An 8,244-nucleotide genomic window follows, 5' to 3' on the forward strand; every position below is an offset into this window, starting at 1 on the left:
TCAAGTGATCCCTGAGTTGCCTAAAACTAAGGTGATCCTGGTGCCAAAGTGGTACCCCTAGGTGCTAAGTTCAATCCTAGGGTGCCCAAAAGTTCAGGTGATCCCTGGGTGCCTAAAATTCCAGGTTCCTGGGGTCCTAAAGTTCAGGTGATCCTAGGTGCCTAAAGTTCAAGTGGTCCCCTAGGGTGCTTCAGGTGGTCCCCTGGGGTGCCCACTAAGTTCAAGTGGTCCCCTAGGTGCCTAAAAGTTCAGGTGGTCCCCTAGGTGCCTAAGTTCAGGTGGTCCCCTGGGGTGCCCTAAAGTTCAGGTGGTCCCCTGGGGTGCCCTAAAGTTCAGTGGTCCCCTGGGGTGCCTAAAGTTCAGGTGGTCCCCTGGGGTGCCTAAAGTTCAGGTGGTCCCCCTGGGGTGCCTAAAGTTCAGAGTGGTCCCCCTGGGGTGCCCTAAAAGTGAGTGGTCCCCTAGGTGCTAAAAAGTTCAGGTGGTCCCCTGGGGTGCCTAAAGAAATTCAGGTGATTCCTAGGTGCCTAAAGTTCAGGTGGTCCCTGGGGTGCCTAAAAGTTCAGGTGGTCCCCTGGAACTGCTAAGTTCCAGGTGGTCCCCCTGGGTTGCCCCCTAAAGTTCAAATTGGTCCCCTGGGTGCCTAAAGTTCAGGAAGTGATCCCTAGGTGCCCTAAGTTCAGGTGGTCCCTGGGGTGCCTAAAGTTCAGGTGGTCCCCTGGGGTGCTAAAGTTCAGGTGATTTCAGGGGTGCCCTAGGATTCCAGAGTGGTCCCCCTGGGTTGCTAAGTTCAGGTGTGGTCCCCTGGGTTGCCTAAAGTTCAGGTGAGGTCCCTGGGGTGCCTAAGTTCAGGTGATTTCAGGGGTGCTCCCTAAAGTTGAGTGGTCCCTAGGTGCCTAAGTTGGAGTGGTCCCCTGGGGTGCCTAAAGTTCAGGTGGTCCCCTGGGGTGCCTAAAGTTCAGAGTGGTCCCCTAGGGGTGCCTAAAAGTTCAGTGGTCTAAAGTTCAGGTAGTCCCCCTGGGGTGCCTAAAGTTCAGGTAGTCCCTAGGTGCTAAGATTCAGGTGGTCCCCTGGGGTGCCTAAAAGTTCCAGGTGATTACTGGGGTGCCTAAAATTCAGGTGGTCCCCTGGGAATTTCTAAGTTCAGGTGAATTCCCTAGGTGCCTAAAGTTCAGGTGGTCCCTGGGGTGCCCTAAAATTCAAGAGTGGTCCCCTGGGGTGCCTAAAGTTCAGGTGGTCCCCTGGAACCTAAAGTTCAGGTGGTCCCCTGGGGTGCCTAAAGAGTTCATGTGGTCCCCTGGGGTGCCTAAGTTCATGTGGTCCCCTGGGGTGCCTAAGAAGTTCAGTGGTCCCCTGGGGTGCCTAAAGTTCAGGTGGTCCCCAGGGTGCTGGGTGGTGGTCCCTGGTGCCTAAAAGTTCAGGTGGTCCCCTAAGTTGCCCTAAAGTTCAGGTGGTCCCCTGGGTGCACCCCTAAAAGTTCAGGTGAGGTCCCCTGGGGTGCCTAAAGTTCAGGTGGTCCCCTGGGGTGCCTAAAAAGTTCAGGTGGTCCCCTGGGGTGCCTAAGGTCCCCTGGGGTTTTCAAAGTTCCAGGGCTGATCCCTGGGGTGCCTAAGTTCAGGTGATCTGGGGTGCCTAAAGTCCCTGGGGTGCCTAAGTTGAGTGGTCCCCTGGGTGCCCTAAGTTCAACTGGGGTGCCCTAAAGTTCAAGGTGATCCCCTGGGGTGCCTAAAAGTTCAAGACCTGATCCCTAGGGTGCCCCTAAGTTCAGAGTGATCCCTGGGGTGCCCTACTCAGGTGATCCCTGGGGTGCCTAAAAGTTCAGGTGATCCTGGGGTGCCTGGGTTCAGGTGATCCCCACAGGTTGCCTAAAGTTCAGGTGGTCCCCTGGGGTGCCCTAAAGTTCAGAGTGATCCTAGGGTGCCTAAAGTTCAGGTGATCCCTGGGGTGCCCTAAAAGTTGAGTAGTCCTAGGTTGCTAAGTTCAAGGTGATCCCTGGGGTGCCTAAGGATCAGGTGATCCCTGGGGTGCCTAAGTTCAGGTGATCCCTAGGGGTGCCTAAAGTTCAGGTGATCCCTGGGTGCCTAAAGTTCAGGTGATCCTGGGGTGCCTAAAAGTTCAGGTGATCCTAGAATTGTCTAAAAGTTCAGGTGATCCTAGGTGCCCCTAAAGTTCAGGTGATCCCTGGGGTGCCTAAGTTCAGGTGATCCCTAGGTGCCTAAAGTTCAGGTGATCCCTGGGTGCCTGGTTCAGGTGGTCCCTGGGGTGCCTAAAGTTCAGGTGGTCCCTGGGGTGCCTAAAGTTCATGTGATCCCTAGAGATTTAAATTCAGGTGATCCTATGATTGCCCTAAGTTCAGGTGATCCCTGGGGTGCCCTAAGTTCAGGTGATCCCCTAGGTGCCTAAGTTAAAATTGATCCTGGGTGCCTAAAGTTCAGGTGATCCTGGGGTGCCAAGTTCAGGTGATCCCTAGGTGCTAAAGTTCAGGTGTTCAAGGCCTAAGTTCAGGTGATCCCTAGGGGTGCCCTAAAGTTCCAGGTGCCCTGGGGTGCCTAAAGGATTCAGGTGATCCTAGGTGCCCTAAAAGTTCAGGTGATCCCTAGGTGCCTAAGTTCAAGGTGATCTGGGAGTTGCCCTAAAGTTCAGGTGATCCTAGGGTTGCCCTAAAGTTCAGGTGATCCCTAGGGGGTGCCTAAAAGTTCAGGTGATCCCTAGGTGCCCTAAAGTTCTGAGTGATCCCTAGGTGTCTAGGTTGGAGTGATCCCCTAAGATTTTCAAAGGTTCAGGTGGTCCTGGAGGTTCTCAAGGTTCAGATCCCTGGGGTGCCTAAAATCCAGGTGATCCTAGGTGCCTAAGTTCAGGTGGTCCCTGGGAAAGGGTAGGAAAATTTTGAAAATTTTAAGGAAGAATTTTGGGAAAATTTGGAAAAATTTGGAAGAATTTTGGAAAATTTTGGAAAAGTACGAAAATTTTGGAAGAATTTTCGAAAGAATTTTGGTACACGAAAATTTTGGAAAATTTTGGAAAAATTTTTGAAAATTAGAAAAATTTGGAAAAATACGGAAAATTTACAAAAATCCTGGAAAAATTTTGGAAAATTTTCGAAAAATTTTCGAAAATTTCAAAATTTTCAAAACCAAAAATTCTCAAAATTTTAAAATTCCTCAAAATAATTACAAAAAATACCAAAAATCTCAAAAACCCTAAAATTACCCAAAATTTCCAAAAATTTTCAAAAATTTCAAAATTTTTCCAATTAAAAAAATTCCAAAATTTCCAAATTTACCAAAACTTTCAAAAATTTCAAAATTTCAAAATTATAAAAATTTTCAAAATTTAACAAATTTTTAAAATTTTCGAAAAATTTGAAAAATTAAAAATAAAAAAACGGAAAACTAAACTGAAAATTTCGAAAATTTTCAAAATTTTAAAATTTTCCAAAATTTTAAAATTTACCAAAAAAACACACAAAATTTTCAAAATTTTTGAAAAAATGGAAAAACCCCCAAAACCAAATTTGAAAATTTTGAAAAAAATTTTCAAAATTCAAAAATTCCAAAACCTCCAAAACAAAAACCCAAATTTACCAAAATTTTCGAAAAATTTAAAAAGAACCTGGAAAATTTTAAAAAACCAAAATTTTGGAAAAATTTAAAAAATTTTCGAAAAATTTCACAAAAATTTTTCAAAAATTTTCAAAAATCTCCAAAATTTTCAAAATTTACAAAATTTTTCAAAATTTTCAAAAATTTTCCAAAATTTTCGAAAATTTTTGAAAATTACGGAAAATTCCAGGTGAGGGGGAGGAGAGAAATGGTGAGAGGGGAGGAAAAGAAGAATGAGGAGGGGGGGGGAGGAGGATGATGAGGAATGAAAGATAAATAAGTTGTGGGAGTAAAGTTAAGGTAAGGAAGAAAGAACGAAGTTTACCTATATTATATATATTCTTCGTATGTACGACTAAATAATATCTTTAATTTTTTGTCGAATAACTTGGAAATAAAAATGAATAATTTCGTTGTTCTTCATAACACAGGTGAAAGAACATTACTTGTTCTTTAATGAATTTCACCTCTCAGACTCGCATGAAAATTTTCTAATTACAATTTTATTTTTTACAAGGAACATTATGAGTTCAGTGAACCATAAAGACCCCATAACCGTAGTGTTTAATAATTAAGTTAATAACACGTAATTACCCGGGTTACCAATTAAAGTAATTAAACGTCTTGGAAACAGGAATATCCAGTTGATAAAAAGTAGAGACGACAAGGAAACGATAATTGCCAGGGAGTTCAGTGTTTATAATGACATTCCCTTTCATTACATCAATCTCGGGTACTCTCACGTATTTCTAGGTACTATCGGGAGCTCTCAAGTACTCACAGGTACTCTAAGATATTCTACTCCAAGCTCTCAAGTACTCCCAGATATCAAAGGTGCTCACAGGTACGCAAAGCTAATCACAGGTACTTTCAGAAACTGCCAGGTCCCCAAACATACTCCCAGGTATAACAGGTACTCCCCGGAAACTCAGGTACAGGTATTCAAAGGTATCATTTCTCTTCACCACCACTACCATCATCACAAACACCATAATCACCATCACTCCATCACTACACTATCATCACCACCAACACCATAATCACAGCTACTACCACTATCACCATAATCACCACTACCCCCACCATCGCTGTCATCATCACCACGACAAACACCACCATCATCACTCCAACACCATTGACACCACTATCGACCGTAATCACCTCCACAATCATCACCAACACCACCTCACCACTAACATCATCACCACCATCACTACCAACACCCCCCCCATCACCACCACTACACCTCAACATATACTCAGCCAGCGGCCGAGGCCTTTAGCGTATGTTATTACAGTAGTTTATGAGAGGAGTAAATGGTTGAGTGTCATTCGGGGCAGGAGACTGAGCCACGACCCTCCCCGTGCCCACTCCTCCGTCAGGCAGGTACTCTACTGCCTCTCCTCGTTTCTGTGTTGACAGAGAATAATCAACACGAGAGAGGTTCATTGAGTTGAAGAAAAGGAATATATGAAATACAATACAGTATAAGTTATGCATTTTAAAGAATCTCTCTCTCTACCGATACTGCTGTCTCTGTCTGTCCGTTCTTTTCTCCCTCATACAGTATAAGTACATACACCCACATACTAAAAGCACCTTCACTCTACCACACAAAATATACCCCAAGCTTAAAGTGAGGACCGTAAAGCCAAAATAAGAGTGTTCCCGTCTCATACTTTTAATAACTTAAGAAAACTAAAACTTGCCCAACACCACGAAATTTGGAACAGGAATTACCATGTTGTAAGGAGAGGCCCAAAGACTCCGGGGGCCACAGACCCAAACTTTCCTGCATTGGATATATTCTGATACCACGAGCCACCTTAATGGGTGCTGGAGAGACAAAACAATGGGTAGGTCAATATGATATAAAATGTAGCTTTAATGGATGCTGGAGGGATAAAACAATGAATAGGTTAATGTGATATAAAATCTAGCTTTAATGGGTGCTGGAGGGATAAAACAATGAGTAGGTTAATGTGATATAAAATCTAGCTTTAATGGGTGCTGGAGAAACATAATAATGGGTAGATTAACTGGATGTATGAATATCAGCGATGGATGGAATACAGGAACTCAGTATTAGAATAAGAATACAAACACTTAATGTTTTTATGAATACAAATGCAAATACAGATTAAAAAGAGTCTCTGAGTTCGAATGCAAATGCATTACATGAGTATTCAGATGACATTCATGAACAGTCTGGTAAAAGCAAGACTTATTTTATTGCTACCAGAATAGTGTGTAGTAGACAATCATTTGATATTCAATAGTTCATAACTATACAAAGGCTATATTCATTTATACCTTTCAATGGATATATACAGTACTAAGAAATGGTCTATAAAATATCATGTTAACACACACTTTGATCTCTTTATGCACTTTGATATTTTACAAATTCTCTGTGAGACTTCCGACAAAAAAAAATCTCCTCACCCTTTGATACATACACTATAAATTAAACAGCCTGAATAAAAATACAGTACAGTACCTGTATTCCAATTGCCCCTCAGCTCAACGGCTGTTCCGCCAAGCGCACTGCCTCCCAGTAATATTCGTCTTAAACAACACTTTGCATGAATACCCTGTAATGTATGTGGTGTTTTCACTTGATTCTACTCTTTATAAAATGATCATTATCATCTGTTGCTTCATATGTTTGGCATCATTTGTCTTGATATACCTAATAATTAGTGAAAAGAGAAGTACCCTGTATACTGTAGTGGTGAATGTGTTCTCCAAAAGCATGAATGTGTTTGTGACTTCAATGGTAAATATTCTTTATTTCAACCTTTTTTTTTTGCTCTGTATCTTGGAAGTTAATGCTTTCAAGCAGTTATATCTTCACATACATTAAATTCAACATTAAAGTGAGCTAAAATTGGGTATCCTTAATAGTTTTATATGATTATATTTGAGACAAGGAGATGCAATGGGAGTGGGGCTTATACAGTCAGCTAAAAAAAAAAATCAACTCTATAGTAGATAACAAAACATAAGTGTACTAAGCTGATTTCTATTATTGGAATATTGGGTACGGGTATTCATCGGATTATTCTGTGAACACGAATGCATTTAATAGTGCAGTACCTGTATTCATACACATGCTGTACTTTAATATTTTATAGCAATGCATACAAATCTGAAGACGAGTAACTTGAAATGCTATATTCGAATGCACTTAAATACGAATACCCCATCCCTGTGTACAACGTAGCTTTAATAGGTGATGAGAAATCAAATGATGGGTAGTTTAATCCTTTCCGTGCACAGTTAGGGTTGACACCATGCATAAAAAGCCAGCCCTAAAAATTAATTTTGTATGATCTCTTAATGAAAATTATCTAAAAAAATAAATAAAAATACAAAATAAATGGTACGGTACACAATTCAACGACAGTTGCTGAACCAGTAATATTTTCAGAAGGAGGTAAGAATAAAAATGCAAATTCATCATATTCCTCACCCCCAGTATCCAATCCCCCCCCCCCTCCCCACCACAGAAACATGCCTACCCCGAAACACCCATCCCCTCCCCTCTCCCTCACTAGTGAGGATTGGCAATGTTAAGTCATAAACACAGCAGTGGAGCCAACTACACATTATCTTTCTTTATCCGAAAAAAAGTTTACACGAGTTGCATTGAAGTAAATGTATGACCCTTACCTTCATCGGAAATAAATTTTACACTTAAACAAAAAAAATGCATATGTACACCCATTAACAAATTATTTGGCACCCTTACGGCGTGATACAATATGACACGGGTGCCGAATAATTTTTTAGTAGGTGTACATTCATCAAAAAGAGTCCTGTCAGTCCTCTCTCCCATTCATGAACCCTGAGACATCACACAGATTCACTGGTTCATGGATAGGAGAGAGGACTGACAGGAATTTTTATGCTAGATGTACAGTACATTATCTTCATCGGAAAATAAAGTTTGCATTTGTTGCATTGAAATAAAGAAGTATTTTATCTGCACTTGAAATAAAATAAAAACTTTGCATTCATGTTACAATGAAAAAAGAAGCGGGTTTTAACTTGATCTAAAATATACTTTATATTTGGTGAACAGAAATAAATACTTATATATTTCATCTACACCGAAAAAGCAGCATTGTATTCTACTACAATACAGTGGTCCCTCGGTTAACGAATGGTCCAATTAACGAAATTTTGGTTAACGAATTAGCTCCCATAAGGATTTTCAGTTCGATTAACAAACAAAACTTCGATTAACGAAAGCCTTACGAGAAACACGTTTTGTTGTGCGCATCAGCTGATTGGCTAGTCCGCCAATACAGTCATGAGTTCTATGTTTACATTCGTTTCCAGTGAAGTAAATATCAAGACGGTTGTGCTCTTAAATATTTTTGCATTTTTTATATTAAAATTATTGGTCATTCTAAAATTTGGTTAACATATTGATAAGATATGCAGTACAGAACCTATGTTGTGTGCCATGGAGGACAAAGTGGTCTCCTTCTTCAAGAACTAGCTAATGATCAGGAGGAGAAATGCCACACAACTAACACTTGACAGCTTCTTCTCTAAAATGCAGCATGAGAAAGATGATTCCCATCAGTGTTCCTCTCCAAAAAGGAGAGAGGATTTTCTTGTTAGAGAATTTGTC

This window comes from Homarus americanus, unplaced genomic scaffold (genome assembly GCF_018991925.1).
Source record: "Homarus americanus isolate GMGI-L3 unplaced genomic scaffold, GMGI_Hamer_2.0 scaffold27231, whole genome shotgun sequence".
Classification (NCBI taxonomy): domain Eukaryota; kingdom Metazoa; phylum Arthropoda; class Malacostraca; order Decapoda; family Nephropidae; genus Homarus; species Homarus americanus.